The 20259-nt window shown below is 44.4% G+C and overlaps 1 long non-coding RNA gene across 1 annotated transcript; it reads left to right on the top strand.

The window, feature by feature from the left end:
• Positions 1-18337: 18337 nt before the first annotated feature.
• LOC134446735 (uncharacterized) lies at positions 18338-19633 on the top strand. Its single transcript, XR_010034471.1, has 3 exons — positions 18338-18451; positions 18548-18636; positions 18718-19633. It is a non-coding gene; the product is annotated as an uncharacterized LOC134446735 (long non-coding RNA).
• Positions 19634-20259: the final 626 nt, after the last annotated feature.

Here is a 20259-nt window from a genome sequence, read left to right as displayed (position 1 = left end):
GCTGCTGGGTTCAACAGTTGAAGTCTAAATAAATTCTGGGGGCGAAATTCCCTCAGTGGCGTAGTCGTGCAATCATCTGTTTGAAATTGGTAATTATTATTTTAATTAATTGCTGACGGCCCAGAGTCACGGATAGTCTAACTAGCCAAAGATGATTTAATTAATTTAAATTTTAGATCGTCTCTGGTCTAGCCTTCCTATCCTAACTCCCAAACTTTTTTGTTTGCCATTATTGACATCATGTAGCAGAGTGGGCATTTTATGCTTCTTACCCAAGATAATAATTACCAGTTTTGTTCTATATCCGACTACGCCACTAGGGAGAGCTATTGCTCCCCTCTAGAAAGTTAATGCACTAAGGCACACAGGTTCGGCAGGGACGACAGAGACAGGATGCACACTTAATTCTTTTATTTAAATATTCTTTTTCCTCTGTAAAACTCAAGGCAAACACCCAAGTCACGGGTGGCGAAAGCCTTGAGTGTGGACAGACTAAAACAGACAGGGGGTATTTACACATGCCACGTTAGTTCCATTATCCCCAAGGCCACTGGATATTCCACACCCCTTACATAATTAAAGACATGCAAACATTAAGTTACAGTTGGTATAAAACACAAGATGCACATATAATTCACACTGCAATAAACACACTTTGATGCCAAAAGGGCACCCTACAACTACAACACAGCAAACCAAGTCTCTAGGGAAAGTGGGGTAGTCCAGGCACTGGTTGGATGGGGGGGGAAGTGTGGTATGTATAAAACAAAACAAACAAACAAACAAAACACAGAATTAATGGTCTGATTCACATAGAACAGACAACAAAACAAACCAAAAATGAAAACCATCCACACGCTCACCCACAGTTCAGAAGTTCATTGTGCGCCACTGTTTGGGGGCACACATACATCACACTGGGCGTTAGGCCCACCGTCCCCACTCAACACTCGGTCCACATGCACACGCATCTTCTCTTCATTCAGGAAATTCAGTGGAAACAAAGCAGCAACCGGTCATCAGCCGTCAGCCCCAGGCCACCTGTACACACTTTGCGTTACCACCACATACATACAGTAACACCCACAGCAGCAATCATAACAAGGAGGACGGATAACTACCTACCACAAGCAGCAATGCCACATCCCAAACTCCACCAGCAGTAGGGAGAACAGCAAAGTCAATACCTGGCAATGCAATGACAGGTAGTGAGACTCACACACAGTAAAGATAGATTACAATCCGATGAAGAGGTGGGGGGGAATAAGGCCTCTACATACCAAAAGACAACCAAGCAGTGAAGTCGCAAGGTTCTTGGTCCAAATCAACTTCATCCTGCTCCAGAGCCACACCGCCAGTAGCAGACACTACTCTAGGCTACTTCATGCGATTGCCACTATGAAGTGCAGCGGTTCTCCATTCCTGAGCGGTTGAAGGACAGCAACGACGCTACCCAAACTGGCAAATCAGCCACAATCAAAGGCCCCTCGCTACAAGCAGCCAGTGGCTTGCTTTTAAAGGACCCTGAATGCAGGCAATTAGTGGTATCTGCTAATCACATGATTGCCAACTGGTCACATGATCACAATGCCATAGCAAACTGCCACTATGACTTAAAGGCACAGTACCATCATGCTACACATGAGAATGAATGACAGTAGCAAAAATACTGAATCAAACCAAGATAAAGCAAAACACGCCCACTCAATGCAAAAGCGTGTGAAAAAGTTGGGTCTCCTAAGGGGGCGTTGTCCCCTACTTCTTCTTCTCTTTTTGAAGTGTTTGCGCAAGACGTGCGCTACCGCCATCTACAGCGCTAAGGGGACTTAATTGATTCTCAACCTCAGGACTCCGAAGGTCTCCTAACCGAAGGTCTCCTAAAGGGGCGTTCACCCGACATAAAGTGGATACCGGAAAAGAAACAAAATGACGCTTCTTGGTTAGATCCAGTTTCTTTGAATGTAGTGCTTGCTCTGAAGTGTGTCAAAGCCGTAGGCCCTATATAGTGTTGGTTCAGACGTAACTGCGTTAAGAAACATTAATCCAAGTCTGACATCCAATCCAAGTCTGTCTGAGAAATCTATTAACCATGAATGCCCACTTTGGATAGTTCCAAATGTCGGAGTTGTTACAAGTCTAAGCTGCATGGCTGTGATAGCCTTGTTTTAGCCTATACATTAAAAGGGGAGAACCGCAACAAACGACTTGAAAGTTTCAAGAAAAAGAAAGAAAGAATACAGCGTGCTGCCTCAACGTCGAGGCCAATGTTAAAATTAGCCTACATAGGCCTAATTCACATGTGGGTCTTGATATGACAAAATGATCTTCATATGCTTCATCATCTTTGAAAATAACCGTTCAGTAACAGTCGTCCCGACTGCCCTCCTTAATTCTGTCATGCTTCTGCAGTGCAGACACGTGTCGTTCAAAAAATCCTATATTCCCCCTTGTGTCCGTACGCAAATCAAAGTGCTACGGTGTCTCTCAAAATCTGTTGTTTATTTAACATAAAACAATGGATAAAATAACGGTATCCTTGCACGTCCTTCCAGCGGTAGTAATGTTTTTGACTGTCAGCATCCCTCTCGCTGTTATCCAACAACAGTAGTGGTGAATTGAATAGCCTACCCCTACAGCTGTGGTGTGTCAAAGCCGTGCTCGTGTTGGTTCAGATCGCCCCCCGGTGACCAAAAAGTGTGCTGCAAATCAAAGTGGTGAACCCGCAGATGTAAGTTTTAATTTGCGTTATCTCGCAAAAATATTTGCGTTATCATGCAAAATATTTGCGTTATCTCGCAAATGGTTTGCGTTATCTTGCAAAAGATTTGCGTTATCTCGCAAAAGTGTTAGTCTCCAGTGCATACATTCCCACTCCAAAAAAAAATCCCTCCATGTCACCACTGGGCCATCGTAGGATCCACAGAGACAAGGGATGAATATAAATGTAGATTTTATGTTTGTTTTCTTCGTTTTATTCATTGTAAAAAATAATAATCAGAGGCTGGCTAGGCCGCACTACATAACACACAGAAGGCCTCGCTATCACACAAAACCAGATGATCTCCCAAAAGGGTTATTTTTATACACAGTTTTACATTGTATTGTATTTTGCTTTACAACAGAGTCTCTATTCAACTCAGCTGGGTGAGGTTTGTTGGACAGCATGCTTGAAGTGCTTCTTCCTTGTGCTCTTGCTTTTTATTTTGAAGAAAAATAAGTGAAGAACGGCGTCAGTGTCTCTTCATCGTGCATCGGAACATAACACGGGGTGTAGCCGGGGCAGCAGAATGTTCCAGCTACAATCGGTCAACACGTATCACCTACCCTTACCAGTTTCACTGTCTCTCATGCTTTTATTACAATGGAACAAATAGAGCACAACAAAGGAAACACTGGCGACATGGCCTTTTTCAAAATCAGATAACAAAAAAACAAGTCAGACACAGTCGTCTACGACAGCCACGTCTACCACAACACACTTTCTCTTTCTCTTTTACTTTTATTACATCCCTTAAAACCCACAATGCAATGACTAGTGATTAAAAAGGCCACAGTCCATCTTTGAAAAACAGCCAATGATTAACCAATTGAGCTAGAGTGCATGGTTACATGATCAACCACGCCCAAGTTAAACAAAGAATAGGCCTACAGGAATAAAAGTGGTGAACACATGTTAATGGGATTTGTAATGTGCAACCTTGCCCATCAAGCTGGGTTATTCTCAAGGAAACACTTTATTACTTTTATTGATACCCAAAGGTAGATTTGATTTTGAGTCGAATGATCTCCACACATACAAATTATTAATAAGAAGAATAGAATAATCTGCTAACAGACATGTGGTCCATTCGTCTCCCAATAGTTAGAATCACATTCCCTCCTTCCACTGGACAACGTTTTAAAATCCAAACATGTAGTAGGGTTGGAAAGGGGGGTCCACGCGCACCCCCCGGCTTTTTTTACGCCACCTGATTTTTTTGTATCTTTAGAGTGTCTACTTCCAGAATCTGCCAGGTGCCAAGCTGAAATAATGTCCCATGTCCTGTCCTTCATTTTTTTAACCATGTAATGCACCTGTCAGGAACCCAACAGATTGAAACAATGGCAGAGAAAAGGTCATAACTTTTGAAGTAAACTACATACAGAGACAAATTAACACATTTTCCCATACAATATTGACCTGAGGAATGAATTTAAGTTGTTGTTTTTGACTTTTGACAACATTTAAACAGCATAGTTGCTCAGAAACAGCAATAACATTGCAATAAAATGGCAGTCATGGGTGAGCGGTTAGGGCGTCAGACTTGCATCACAGAGGTTACCGGTTCGACTCCCGACCCGCCAGGTTGGTGGGGGGAGTAATCAACCAGTGCTCTCCCCCATCCTCCTCCATGACTGAGGTACCCTGAGCATGGTACCGTCCCACTGCACTGCTCCCCATGGGGCCTCACTGAGGGCAGCCCCCTTGCACGGGTGAGGCATAAATGCAATTTCGTTGTGTGCAGTGTGCAGTGTCCCCCATTTCGACAGTAGAAGTGTCCCAGTTGTTTGATGGTTTGTTAATTCACTTTGAATCCATCCGCCAATTTCATTAGCTGATGTGTGAATAGCCTGTTGCTCCGTTGAAGTTCCTATTGTGATGGTCTTCTGGCTGGGTGTCGTCCCCTTGCTGTGCTGGCCTCCTGTGGTTAGTTGAATTGCCCCCTGTGTCAGGTTATGCTTATTCGGTCTGGTCTATGTCCTCCAAGCCCCATGGTCTGCTAGGTTGAAAGTCCCTCACTCCACGGTCTCCGCCCAAGTTTACCTGTGAAGACACAACACAGCGCAGTATCAATTTTTGGATAGACTATCTCAATTTCACACTGTATCATTGTTTCACACTCTTATTCATTAGCAAAACTCAGACACACACAATCTAACTAGTACACTCAAATTAATCACACAATTCAATCTCTAAACACTTTAATTCCTGTCTAATCTACTCACTTTTATCATCAATCTAACCAATTTGATCTCTACTCTCCTGTCAAATTCTATAGCAATTTTCTTAATTCTCTCCTTTAACTTACCTCATGAAATATGAAAACCACCATTGTTACCACTCTTTCGATACTAAATTTCAAATTTCTTCTAATTTTTTCTCTAAATCCTGTACATTTTTTCCACTTTTCTTTGCCAATTTTCTAATCTTCTATTTTTTCTTTCCATGTTTAATCAACCTATGCACCCCCCTTTTTTCACTTTTGTAGTCTAAGCTACAATTGTGAAAACTACATTTGTAACTTCCAATTCTCCAGCCTTTTCACTAGAATACTGTTCATTGAATTCCTATGTCAGCGGTTGGAAACAGGCCCATTGTTAGTTTCAGTGGGGAAACATTACTATGTTAATTTAGATGTTAGTGGGGTTAGTGGGTGTTACATAGATTTCCTAACTTCATGCAAGATCACATGCACTAGGGCTGATTTCCAACTGCTGCGTTCTTCTGAATGCCCTCACTACACCCTTCTCTGTCAGTCGGTCTCGTCCAGTCAGTCATTGCTATATTGAATTCACCACTTTACACCACTAATGATTCCAACCCATTTTCCTTTTCAACCACACCCCTGTATTTTTTCCCCTTTGTTTTCCCTTCGTTCACTACCAATCTTCCCAACCAATTTTCTCCTTTTTGAAGTTGCCAAAGTTTCCTGTACCGTTTAGATTTTTATTTTAATTTCTCACCAACTATATCAGATCAACTATCCGACCTGCGAGTTGTGTTCAGACCTCTCATTCCACACAGCCACTGTCAACCTTCCCCTATAATTCTCTCTTCAGGGTACTATTTGGGAAGATTAACCATTTCCATGCAAATGCAGGATACCATCCCTGCCCCATCTGGCTGCTCGCATAGTTTATTAGTTCAAATTGGTTTTACCTCCTCCTGGAGCCACAGACACACATCTATGATTCCTTCCAGCTATTCCAAGCTTCCTAATTGACACTGTGGTCCACTGAGCATTCATATGCAAACACCTTAGTTCTGACTGCAAGCTCTCCTGCCATTAGTTAAAATGTCAAATCCCTCTGCACCAATTTACTACTCCATTCTTTAAAAGAAATCTCCAGCAATTTTGAATACTTCAGCTTTTTCCTCCATTGAGCAATTAGAATTGTACTTCATACAGTCAATTTTACTTACTTTCATATAAACATTCAATTTTCTAAACCGAATTCCTCAGCCAACTGTTCCACACGTTCTTTCTCTCCATACAGTTTCCGTGCCATAGATTGATATCCAAATGCCATTACACTCCTCTGTAGTTCTGATATCTTCAAACTTGGCATATATAATACAAGCATACACAGAAATGCATCTCTATCTGCCAACCCACAACAGTCACTCTTCAATTGCTTTACCAATTTGACCCACTCTCATGCATACAAGCTTCTTATCAAAGGGGGATTCATACTTGTCGTGACTGGCGCTACCCTCCTTCATACTTCACTCGCGACGATGGCGCGCGCCGTCACGTGACCCAAAATGACGTCACACGCCGTGGCGTGAGCTGCTGTGGCGCGACGTCGTGCACCCCACATTTTTTGTAACTTGTCGTGCGCCACCAGCGACCATGCAGGTAGGCAGACAAAGCAGGAGTTGCGAAGAGAGGCTACAACTACTGTAGGCTACTACAGAATGGATCCTGCATCATTTTGAGGATAATAAAATGTCCTAGAGAGTTATTTTATCTTCTCTCTTAAATGTTGTTCAGTGAAACAATTGTTTACTTTGTTCAGAAGCACGTTGTGTTCGGCGATCTATTTATAAATTCTGCCGCCAGAACAATGCTCTCACATGGTCTTGGAATGATCTGGCAACAAAAAATATATGTTTCAATGTGGTAAGTCACAAGTCAGACGTTCAGTAGCCCTACAGCAGCCGTGTTTGGCTTTCTATTTTATACATCTGTAGAACTCACGCTGCGAGTTGCGAAAGATACTGCCGTTTCTCTCATGAACAGCAGAGGGCACTTCCGACAATGCGAGCGAAAGCCTTTTGAAGTATGAATAGTCTGGCGCAAGTGATGACGTCATTAATGGTTCTCGCACCAAAGGCGCCAAAGTGCGCACGTGAAGTATGCAGAGCCCTTTATCAAAGACCATTATCTAACATGGCAACATATTAGATAATTAAGTAATTTGAATTTTGAGCATTGTATCCTGAATTTGTGCCGTGTAATGTGCCTCTATGCTACCCATGAAACTATAGGCTATAGTATTTCGCTTTACCCCTCCATGTATTCTCACCTTAAATTCACCAAATGCTGCTACGCCAATACCAATGTGTCAATAGCCTATTTGATCTTTTCTTCTTGCCATGAATTTGTATAGTTTAAAGATTTAAGCATTGCCCAGCCGGGATTGTAACTCAAATCTTCTAGAGTTGTAAATGTGGCCCCTTGCCTTCTACATCAAAGAGCTATGTTCCTTGCTATGACAGTCAAAACTGCCCCCACACCACTGATGGTCACTCACTCACTGTTTCCCCTTAAGAAACCCTTCAAATTACACTGTCTCCAGGTAGACAAAAGATTCTGTCACCAAGTGTTTCTCGCAGACAATTATCATAATCCAATCTAGGGTAAGCCTTCCTGTCTTCCTCATTCACTCCATGCTAAATTGTTTATTAAGGTTCACACCCTTCCTTCCTTTGAAATGTTAACCGCCAACTTTAAAAGTCTAAGAACCACTTCAAGCCAGTGGCAGAACAATTGCACACAGGGCCCCAGGCAATACTGGGAGGGCCCCCCACACAGCCTTTCAAAATCACTTCTCCACACCCTAGGCTATCAATCGACCCTCCTTTTAGCTATGCATGTTGTCAAACACTCTCAACCCAGGCTTTGAACTGCCAGCAGATTGTCTTACTGTATATTGCTTCCTTTGACTCTTTAAGATCAGACATGTTGATTTTTCCTTCCAGCCTCTTTGGACCTTGCCTTGCCAAACGCCATCTGTAAAGACACTTCAAGCCTCCTTTATGTGGGAGCAGACACATATCTCTGCCACCCAAGCAAAACCCACTAACTCTCTATTCAGCAACTTCTCTTAAACACTTATTTTCTTATCCACATGCTTCTCCTTTTTTATTTTTGCTTATTTTTCTCTTTTTCCCCACAAGGAATATTCTATTCCATTCTGCTCTTCTCAAATGAAAATTAAAATCTAGTTCCGAATTCCATCTTTCAATAGTCATTTCCACCTAAATGTAGAGAAGTGGCTGAAACAGGAAGTACTTGTAATCGACTACGCCACCCTTAGGGAGTTTAAGTCCCCAAGGGAAAATTGTGTTTGAGTGTCACACAGCAAAACACAGGTTCGCACACCACAAAAACACAGGTTCGTGCAGAGACAGAGAGTCGGAGACATTGGCTGTACTCTGAATCATAGAAATCTTTATTTTCTTTCTTGTAATCTATAAAAATATACGTTTTCACTCTTTTCTTTTAAAAGTATGTCACTCTAGTGCAGGATTAACAATTCTAGTGGGTTTACATACTGCAGCCCACACACGTCATACAGGGGTTGCCACTAGGGGTCGACAGTTGGCCCAACTGTAAAAGGGCGCTACCTCAAAGTTAATAATGGCAAAGAAAAGGACACAGCAAACCGAGAATCAAAATAAAGAAGTCAAACCACAACAAACCATGCAAAATAAATCAAAGGTGCACACAATTAAACAAAAAGGTTAGTCAACCTCCCCCCCCATGGATCCCCTCACTCATCCACTGAACACACACACCGTTCATTCACACACACACACACACACACAAACTATGCGGAGCACCCACACACCAGCGCACGCGCGCACACACACACACAGCGGAGCGGCCCACACACTAGCACACCCACACCGTACACACACGCACACTGATCGGAGCACACACACACACACACACACACACAGCGGAGCGGCCTACACACTAGCACACCCACACTGAAAACACACACACACACACACAGTGGAGTCACCCACACCAACACAACACCGAGCACACAATGAGACACTTAATGCCCACAGGCACCAGTTTCTGCAATACAGCAATCGTTCCCACTCTAAGCAGCAGACGGGGTCTTGACACGGATGGCTGTCACAGCAGCAACCTAAAGCCAAACAACAGGCCAACATTAGCTAGGCCCCAGTAGTGGTGCCGGGGGCAGCAGTAAAAGTATTGGAGCCGAGAGGGACTTACCATCAGTTCGAGGTTAGTGAGCGTGGAGCCCGTGAGTACAACGAGGACACTGGTCGAGATGGGCAGCGTACTATGAAGCCACCAAGCAACAAGTAAGGCTGAACAGTCTAGAAGCCATGCAGAAGCCAAAATTAGCAATCACGAAAGAGCAGAAGAACAAGGCGCTAGCCGCCAAAGCTAGGCAAATGCACAATGCGGTTACATACCCGAGTATGGATGATGAATAACGCAAGTAGGACCAAGGCCACCTACTACGAGGTCACTAGTAGGAGCAGGTAAAGGTTGAGCGCCGTGGGCAGTCTGAAAGCCATGCAAAACCAGGGTTAGCAACCACGAACGGGGAAGCCAAACAAAGCGCTAGCCGCCAAAGCTAAATGAGCACACATTTGCTAAACAATACGATACGTACCGGAGTGAATAACGCAAGTAGAACTGTGGCAGCCTTCCAGGAAGCCACCAGTAGAAACAGGTAAAGGTTGAGCACCGTAGGCAACCGGAGTTCGGACAAAGTGAGTGCCCAAGTGAAAGAGAGTCGAGCAAGAGGGACGCCAAAGTATAGGCCAAGCGTGCTTGTCTGCCTCTGAACAGACCGCTCATATTTATGGAAAATTGCCTGCCAAGAGATGGAGGAAGTGACACCCCCATGACGCTGAATGGCTCGGGGCCAGCATCCCACTACACGTAGCTCTCTCCCCATTGCCATGGTAATTAAGCTTCTCTCTAGTGGCCAAACCAAGTAACACCCATCCACAGACATTTACTTTTTCTCCTTGTATGATGTTAAAATACGTTATTGGTTCACACTGCATGCATTTTCACCCTGTAGGGACAATTGCGGTCATGCAATTGAGATTACATTAATGGGCTCGAAGAATAAATCCTCACACCATGGGTAACCAAAATATGTAAGTACAGTCGCGTTTTGGGAGATTTGTCAATTATGACTTATGTAATAAGTCCTAATTAAAAAATCTAAAATGTAATAAATAAATCAGTCTCATTTTGTAATAAATAAACCAATCAGTCTCATTTGATTTGGATATTAATCTCACTATTTCACAATGAATTGCAAAAGATCGAGACTAATAGGAGTACTTGTACACGTTGTGATTGGCAGTACAGTGAAGCAGTCACCTTAAAAAGGTAAGAGACTAACTGTTCACTGTGACTGTCAACACAAGGGGCACAAAACTCAGTTGAAGGCAGAAGTTCTAAGTAAGTTGATTCCGTACGTACACAATGCAATAACAGACAAAATGCAATTAAATGAATAACTTTTATTAACTACCAAGTAATCTAAATAAAGCATTACATTCAATGTCGGTTAAATGGAATAATACAATCATAAGGCACAAATACTATAATACAAGGAAGGAAAATAAAAGAAGAAAAGAGGGAAAAAGAGAGAGGGAGAGAGAGGCTTCTAGCCTGTGTGTTTGTGTGTGTGTGCGTGTGTCCCTTGTGGACACGAAATGGCGGACCAAACGCGTGGGTGTTTGGTCAAGCCAAGCTAGCATTGGCTACAGAAAGTTCAGGCAGAACAAAAGGCTATGGTAGCTAGTGGCTACCAAGTCTAAGGTAATAGCAGGTAGAGCTAGCTTTCGGCAAGGCTAGGGGCCCGCAACGGTGTCTGGGATTTCTGTACTTAATGTACGCCAGGCCCGCCGACAGGGGGGGACAAAAGGGCTTTTTGTCCCGGGCCCTGGGATAGGGGGGCCCAGGACTGGGCCCTCATTAAGTTTGTGATTAACGGTTCTAATTAATTTCAAAATAAGATGGTTTATGAGAGAGGGAGATTGCACTATATTTACATTAAATAAATGATGCAGATATTTTGCCTTTCCTGCCCTTAAAAAGGATCAAGAACCCCCACCTCCCCCACCCCCAGTGCACAAATGGTTTGGTCGGTCATTACGAGAAAGAAAAAAAACGGCTTCAACTTAACGCGGCTCGTGCCAATTTGCCAAGGTGTCTGAAGAAGCAGTCGTTCAAACCAGGAGGGCAGAAAATGAAGGATAGGAGAAAAATAGATGAAGACACCAGAAGCCCCAGGATTTCAGTAAAAAGTTCTTCAGATGATGCAGGTACTAACAATAGCAGAGGACACTAACAAAGCAAACGTTTCCCTTCAGAAACAGACACGCACTGCACTGCAGCATTCATGTTTAAAACATGATCAGTCACACAGTCGCATCATTTTATAACCACAGCTTAGTAAAATTGTGTTTCAAATCTGACCATCTGTGACCTTAGCTAGGAATATGCACATTAGCCCCAATCGTAACATGATGAGAAGTTGCGTCGCGCGCAAGGAGAGGGCAAGGGAGAACTTTTATAACAGCGCTATTATGCAACGCTATTTCGCTTAGCGCGTATAAATAACGCTTAGCGCAAATGCTAACACTTTATCAACCTGTTAACTTTGTGGGGAGAAACAGTGTACATCCGTTTTGCATATAGGCTACATTTCTGCAACTTGACTTGTTCCTGTGTTTGGCTATTCCTGGTGTGGGAAGACTGACGTGTTTGGTGTGCTGCTCACTTGTTCACTGTCATCACACGTCACTTGAAGTCAGTTTAGTAAACTAGAGCTGATTCAGTCAGGCACGTTTTGATGTGCAAGCCCTCAAATTGCTAAAGTAAATTACACGTACACTTGTGTTATTAATGATGTGAATCCTATTTATTTTGTTTCATTTCATGGGGGGGGCCCATTGATATTTTTTTGTCCCGGGCCCAGCCAAACCTGTCAGCGGCCCTGATGTACGCTATTCCGAATGGAAGAGAGAGAGAAAGAACCGAGACAGAGCTGGGAGTGAGAGACGGGTTGTCTAGAGCAGTGTTTCCCAACCTTTTTTGTCACGCGTACCCCCTAAGCCTCTTGTTTGTGCCATGAGTACCCCCTAATTCATGTTCTATATCGCTTCCTCTGTCCTGATGTGACTGTTCCATACATCTGTTATGATAATACCATTTTTCCAAGTACCCCCTGCAGTGTGCTCGCGTACCCCTAGTGGTACACGTACCCCTGGTTGGGAAACACTGGTCTAGAGCAATATCGATAGTCGACTACAAATATGGCAACTCACATGTGGGGAAATATTGTCTAGGTATGGGAATGCACCACACAAAGCCGGCTAGCATTAGCTAGCACAAGCTCAGAAAGTTTGCAGAGAGCACAGAACAATTAATGTCTGGCGGACAGTGCAGTGGAAAGGTTCTACTCAAATTGTACCGAGAGGCACATGGGTTGTCCTGGGGTGTCTACAAGCGTGATTATTCTCGAGGGCGAGAGAGAGAGAGAGACGGTGGGCTAGATTTCGTAGCTCCTTTAGAAAATGAGTTTCGTTCTCACTCTCGAGTGGCAACTTGATTTTTCTAATATGACCTCCTGACAATATGTAAAGCAATATTCTGGCTGTTGCCACGCTGAAAAGTTGCACGTTGATCTTAAAAAATAACGAAAATAAAAAAGACGGGGTGACGTCACATAATGCACAGTCAATGGGAAGTCTCCGCCCCTCAAAGTTGAAAAGGGAATATTTATCCGCATATCGGGCTTTTTTCATAGGCAGATAATTCACCTAATCATTGAAACAACGTAGGCATTTCATTCCTGACCATTTTCCTGTTACTGGAAAAAATAACACAGCTTGCATTTCTTTACTGACACGTAGTTTTTTGGCGAATTGATCTACCCCCGTCACCTCATTGCTCTATTGCTTTGAGGGAACAGACCTGTCATCTTTTTGACATTTATCTCTCGTTGCCCAATGATGGTCAGACAGTCGAACACTAACAGCGAAAAAGAGCACTCCTGAAAGTTTGAGAAAAATATATGTTTTACATGTACACAACAAGTGAGCCCACTTACCCCCCAACTTGTCACTTTTTGCCATGAAATCTGACGGTTCCGGGTAGCATGCACGCGCTAGCTGTATTCTGCCTCGTTGACTTTGCATTGACGTGACGTCACTCGGTCGGCTAGTTTTTGTTGTCATTTTTATAAATCAATGTGCAAGTTTTGAGGATGGCAACAGCCAAAATATTGATTAATGGGTTGTCAGGGGGTTATATAAGCAAAAATAAAGTTGCCACTCATTAACACCAACGAACTGACAAGATATGAGACTGGGCCCACCACCTAAGAGAGAGAGAGAGAGAGAGAGAGAGAGAGAGAAGCGGTGACTTTGTGTCAGTAGGAACAGCTTATGCTGTGGAGATTAGCAGCTGGCTATCTAATCAAGGCAGGGCCTGTTGGGGCCGTGCACACAGTAACAAAATAACAAACAGGCACGCGCATGGAGGTTTAATAATTGCACGATCGCATTCGAGAGGTTCACGGAGCGTTCCGAACATTTATATGCGTCCAAACAATGCTTGAAAACACTCCGATCGTTTCGAATGAGACGTAGCAACTAGTAAACAACCGGGGAGTTAGTGATAGCAGGTTGCTAACTAAACAGAAGGGGAGACAGAAGGGAATCAGACATGTATATGAAAATCAGCTAAGCTTACTTCAAAACATATCTAAACTGACAGTAGAGTAATATGCCCAGATATGCCTACTGTGCAGTGCTTGACACTAACTTTTTTGGTCACCGGCCATTATGGCTAGTGGTTTCCCTGACTCACTAGCCATTCGGCTTCCTCACTAGCCATTTTCTTAACCATCATGACAGTCATAATGTAGCCTGATATGATTGATATGATGTTAGACCCTATATAATATAATATAATATAATATAATATAATATAATATAATATAATATAATATAATATAATATAATATGTAGTAATATTTTACTTGGATGAGCAGACAGGAAATTACAGAACTGATCTGATGTCTGGTGTTTTATATGCTTTATATAGCCTATTGATCAGAAACGACAAGCACAATGAACATGCTGTGTTGTGCAAGGGCACACGCATAAGTGCAAGGTCTGGAACTAAGAAGGCCATTTGTTTCTTTGAGGTGGAAGGAATTTTCATTCGTTTGTTCATTAATGTGCAAATACATGTATCCCACACAGGTCTGATGCACGTTCGCCTGCCATGAAGCATCACATCTTCTGGGATATTAATCATAAAAGTAAAATATTATTTAGCCTTTATATCTTATTTAGCCTATCTCATGACAACCTGCACCATTAGCCTACGTTTTGCATCAACTCCTGACAATTTTGGCGACAAAGCCACAAGGGGGAACACATATTTCATATTTTTTAACGATATGCTAAGTCTTCATGCGCCTTTTAAACGTGCGTTATGGGTGGATTCTGGACAGGACTGCCTCGCACGTGAACTGTCAGCGTGAAAAGCAACGCACCGCCCGACTTGTCACTGCTGGCCCATTGATTGTCAGAATTTGACCTGTTGAATATTTCCTGCTTTTGGCGTAAATTCGGGGAATTATCCAGATTTGTGAAGCTCAAATTTGACAGGTATGATGTCGTTACCTGCCGACTTTCTGTCGTCGTCCTGTTACACTGTTGTCAAAGCAAGACAGACATTGCGAAGCTGACAGAATATTTGTGCAATGTTCGATAACGTGCGTTGTAACCAAGGTTGTGTCAGTAGGCCGCCTACCCACACTCCCACAGCTTAAGAACTGCGCACAACTACGCAAAACATTACTGGATTATAAAAGGCAGGTCGCAAGGCAGGTCGCAAAATATGCGCATAGCGTCGCTTGCCAGTTGAGAGCAAACTTCGCCACATATTTAAACCGGAGCAAGCGGCGCACGTCTTGGCGTGTCCGACTTTCTCCACGGAGGCGGGGCATCTGCAGTGTTTGACAAGCCAGTGCCCTAGGTTCGCAAGACTGGATTCCTTTTTGATGGCGAACACATTCAGAGAAATATATCACCGTTTTTTTTTCAATCACTCCCCAATAATATGCTACCAGCCAAATGGCTAGTGAGGATCAACTTGTTACACGCCAGATGCGATTTTCACACGCATTTGGCGCCCTGGCGCCCGTTAGTTTCAAGCCCTGCTACTGTGAACGATGGAAAGGCTTCCAGCCATTTCAGGAGAGAGACTGGTTGTCCTCAGTTGTGGACGAGAGTGGCCTGCAGCGCACGCAGTCTGCGGTGGTCAAGCGTCCGATTCTCGCTCCAGCGAGACAGGAAGGGTTGGGAAAGGTTGCTCGCACAGTCCGGCTGTGCGATGCTTTAGGCGTGAAACTCTTGACGCGTCAAAGTTCCACAAATGAATCCGGATGAAGTCTTGAGCAGGAACGTCCAGGCTACAGACTTATTAATGGGCTACTGCCTTCCAACAGTAGAAACCAAAGATACTGTTGTCTCTGATTGAGACTTTGCAAAGAAAATAAACTTACAGCTGTGTAGGGATGAACTAAGCGTTATATTATCTGTATTCGGCCTAAATATCAGATAAAAGCTATGTTCAGAGTTTTGTGTGCACAGTCCCTTGTACTGCGCGTCGACGCAGTTCCATCCTGCAGGAGAGCGAACGGAAAAAGAGGCAGGATACTGTTTGGAGCATGGTTTTCTATAGCTTACTGTAGATCACTGTAAGGGGCGTCAGAGAGTGTTTATGGGTAGTACGAGAGAGGAATCTTGCTACTTTTTCCGGGTGGTACTGTCCACTAAGTGGCGCCATCCAGACAGCGCAGAGGAGCGCCAAGGAGCGCAGAGGCTGTTGAAATGAATGGGGTCCCAAGGAGCTCAACCACGATGCTACCATTGCTTTGGGAGAGAATTGGTATCATCGCTTCATTTTATTTTTCCAAAAGGCAGGATAGATTATCCTTTCAAACAGCACTTAGTTTGAATGTTTAAACTCGCTGGATCTTTGTAAAATACGTCTTTATTGTCAATATGACGTCACGAGTGGCTTCACACACTGCGTTTGGATTGGTCGGCCGGCTGCATTGCTGTGATCACGACGGCCGTAAAGCAATTTTGTTAGCAAGATGCTAGCGGAGCCTGACTCATAAATGCCAAAGCTGTAGGAAATCAGAAGGACATAACTCCCAGGTTATTGTACATTTAATTGAAATCCACATTGGTTTCTCAGAACTTACAGTAATATTGTCATGTTTCAGCCGACAACGAGCACAAGTGTCAGTTATTAGCGCCAGCCTTATGAGCTCTGCTGTCTCGACAGCGCTCCCTAGGTGAACTGCAGGCACGGGTTGGAGGGCGAGATTCAACACTGTATGTAAACCCACTGTGGGGGCGTCCTTTGGTACATTGTAAACAGTCTCTTTTGGGATCAGCGCCCTCTAGTGCAGGGGTGGCCAACCAGTCAGAGACCAAGAGCCACATTTTGTAATGTGTCATAGCAAAGAGCCACATCGGCACACAAACATCACGTGGGCATATAAACATGCGCACACCCACCAACATGGGCATCACCCATCCTTCTCGCACCACAGACCAGCATACACAACAACACATGGGCATGAACATCAGCCATCTCTTCCTTTCTCACACAGACACACACACACACACACACACAGTGTCAGATTGATGTTACACTCCAACTTAATGGCCTGACTGCAAGACAATCCTGAATAAGATGACCCCCCCCCCTTTTTTTTTTTACTGCTTCAAGGTTTTTTCAAGATAAAATGTTGTTTTACATAAGAAGATAAGGGTACACAGGTTAAAATCATGTTAATAAATTCTTTCATATTTTAATAAAACACGTTTCACAGCATAATATCCATGAGCACTCTTTATAACAGAGCACGAAGTAACGCGCCACAAAGATTATCCGCCTCTCTTAGCTCATTCGGGGGTTAGGCGCACAGGCACCGCTTTCTTGCGCACAGATCATCATTGGATGTCTGACGACAACACCCAAAATTAACAAGGTGGTTCGTCAAATGTTTCAGCGGGTGCTGACAGGGGGCCAGGGGAAAAATCAAAGTTTTCTTTTTGAGACTAAACTGAGCGCGGACAAGCGACAAGTCGATTGAAATTGTTTCCCACCTGCACGCTGTCTGCCCGCGCCGCTTTGACAATGACTGATAGACCACGGCCGACATTCACCGCGAAAACCAGGATAGAACATTATTTTTGGCGCTATTTGTCTATAGCCTGTGACGATTTTAAACTAAAAACACAATTTCACTTTCGGGTTAGTCATGAACACTCCTCCTAACAGAGCGCAGAGATGGCTACGCAGGACAGAGATTCTCGGCGCATCTCTGCTCCAGACGCCTTTCTCTTCACATTTGCACATTTATAACCGCCATATCCGAGCAATAGAATCCACAAATATGGACAGCACATTTCTTGACCTTATTGAGGAGTGATGGCCAAATCTTTCAGGTTAAAACATTTTTGCCGCTATTTTGTCTAGTCAGCGAAAGACGCGTTCACTTTTTAAAGCGTTATTTTTAGAACATAGGCTTAGGCCTAAATCACGTCTTGTATTTGCAGTAACAAAAGTCACACACCAACGTCATCATTCAGGACACATTTAGGCAAGGCCTACTACAGTACCAAGACTACAGGGCACTCATTTGCCATAGTTCTAATCAACTTTGTGTGCGCAATTCCAATGCATATTGCCTATGGGACATAAAGACAAACTTGGACATGGACGCAAGAGCCGCAAGACACCAGGCAAAGAGCCGCATGCGGCTCGAGAGCCGCGGGTTAGCCACCTATGCTCTAGTGGAAGGGAGGAGAAGTGGCTGGGATACCCTACAACCCCCATTCAAAGATGCTGCCAAGCCATCCCGACTTCCACACTCCCTGCTAGCCTATGATTTCACATTCATCACAGTGTAGTGGAGCGCTGCTCCTTTAAGGGAAAGTCTGACGCTGCGGCACACGTCACCACGCCGCTCGTAGAGGCTTATGGGAAGTCTCTTCATAAACACTGCCAGTGGCTAGTATTCGGTAAGCCTGCAAAGTCCCCCTTTGCGCGTTTCATCGCCACCGGCGAATGCTGTGGTTGCTTCTCCCCTCGCCGTCGAGAGGAGTGCGGTGTCCAGTTCAGATCTAGGAGATGTGGACCATTTCTTGTCCTCGTGAGTATGTGGACCATTTCTTGTCGCTGTTTATGTGCTAGCCAGCAGCTAGTGGCTAACTTCGCGTCTGCTGTTCTATAGGTTGTGATTCCAACTTGACGTCTCTTACTTGGCTAGAGTGATCTCTTGCTTCTCCACTGGCAAGGACTTCGGTGGACAATACCAACGGTTACCTTGCGCATTTCCCGTCTCCTGCACGCCGGTATGTATTATAGTGGGTTAGCTTGTGCCTTTACCCAGCCCTGACTGTTTGTTTTCGTACCATGGTTGCTAACGACGGCCATTATTATGGTTTCAGCGTGTGGTCGCTACCGGCGCCTCGGCCGTGTACCTCTGTATTGGCACTCCGACTGTGAGAATCGCGCATCGGTGCACCCTCATCTCCGGGTAAGGTAACCTCTCGGCAGCAGAATCGTGTCATAGTGGGTGTCCTGCTAGCTTGGCTAACGCTCTCCTCCTCCCTCGCAGGTTGTATCCGTGTGGCCGTGGTCAGACACACCACGCGTTTAGGTGCACGAGCGGCGACTTTTAGCCCCGGTTGTGTGGTGCCTCTGGAAGCCGGGAACCCGTATCTCGGCTGCTGCTCCGGCCTCGGGAAATTGGACATTCGTGTGTGTGTGTGTGTGTGTGTGCGTTGGCGCGCTTAGTTCAGTGTGTGTGTGTGTGTGTGTGGGCGCTCGGCTCGGTGTGAGCTGGTGTGTGAGCCATTCCACAGTGTGTGTGCGTGTGTGTACGTTGGTGCGTGTGAGTGTGTGTGGGGATACCTAGGGGACTGCACTGAGCTGAGCCTCTGGGGTTGGTTTACCTCATGTTTTGATTTTCGTTTTCTTTCGTTTGCTGTGCCTAATTTCCTTTTTCATTATTTCATTCAATCATCTAATTTCTTATTTAATTGCATGTGTTAATTGGATTTTGATTTATTTTGCATGGTTTGCTATGATTTCTTGTTGTTTCTGTTTGCCGTGAATTATTTCTGTTTGTTGTGAACTATTTCTTTACTTTTTCTTTTGTTAATCCTGAGGTGTGCCATTCGCCCTATTGTGTTAGCCGTGCCAGCCCCTAGTGGCAGAGTCCGACAACCTGAGTGTGGGTTCTAAGGCCCTAGGCCTACCAGGTGTGTTGTCTATTGTGAATTAGTGAACATACTTTGGGACAGGTGTTTACAGATCCGCGGGTGTGGTGGCAGCACGCCCACCCCTGCACTTTACTGTTAACGTGAACATACTTTGGGGCAGGTGTTTATAGATCCGCGGGTGATTGCGACAGCACACCCACCCCACTGCACTTTGTGAATTGTGAGTACCTTTTATATTTATTGCAAAGAGTGAGAAAAATATATTTTTATAACGCAAAGAATAATAAAGATTTGAATTATTAATGGTCACCACTGTCTCTGTCTCCATTGTGCACGAACCTGTGTTTGCCTGGTAATCTATTGTGCTAACTACCCCTAATTCATTTCCTCCGGGGGCTCCACCCCCGGGGGTGGCGTAGTCGAACTACTTCCTGTAACGGTCTCGCCCACTACATTTTGGCTTATAGTCGGGCAGGATTGGCATAGGAGCAGAGACACTGGTTTCATTTTTTTAGGTTTTTGTTTTGTCACTCTTTGTAATAGAAATTTGTCATATGGTCAATGGTTGAATGAGTGTATGTATGTGGTTGGTTGAAAGTGAGAGCACCACTGAATAAGCGCTGTGAGTTTGTGTTTTTCCTGTAGAAGCGGAGCAGCAGCCGAGGTTGGGAGACCGCCCCTCTCTCGGGATTTGGACCAGCCATCCCTGTGAGTTTTTGCATTTTCCAAATTTGTCTTGATCGGTTTCCGCAGCATGTCGCGGGACGCACAAGAGATTAGGGATGAGTTGGCTGAGGTAAGAGCCGAGAATGAGCGCTTAAAGGCCTCCCTCGCCCAGCGGGCCACAAGTACGAGCACACTAAATGGTAGCGCCCCGGCAGGGTCCGCTACAGAACGTTTGGTCTTTGTCCCAAGGGAAAAGAAGTGCCCATTGT

This window comes from Engraulis encrasicolus, chromosome 4 (assembly GCF_034702125.1).
Source record: "Engraulis encrasicolus isolate BLACKSEA-1 chromosome 4, IST_EnEncr_1.0, whole genome shotgun sequence".
Lineage (NCBI taxonomy): Eukaryota > Metazoa > Chordata > Actinopteri > Clupeiformes > Engraulidae > Engraulis > Engraulis encrasicolus.
The sequence above is the reverse complement of the archived record's forward strand: the minus strand, read 5'-3'. Positions and strand labels throughout refer to the sequence as shown.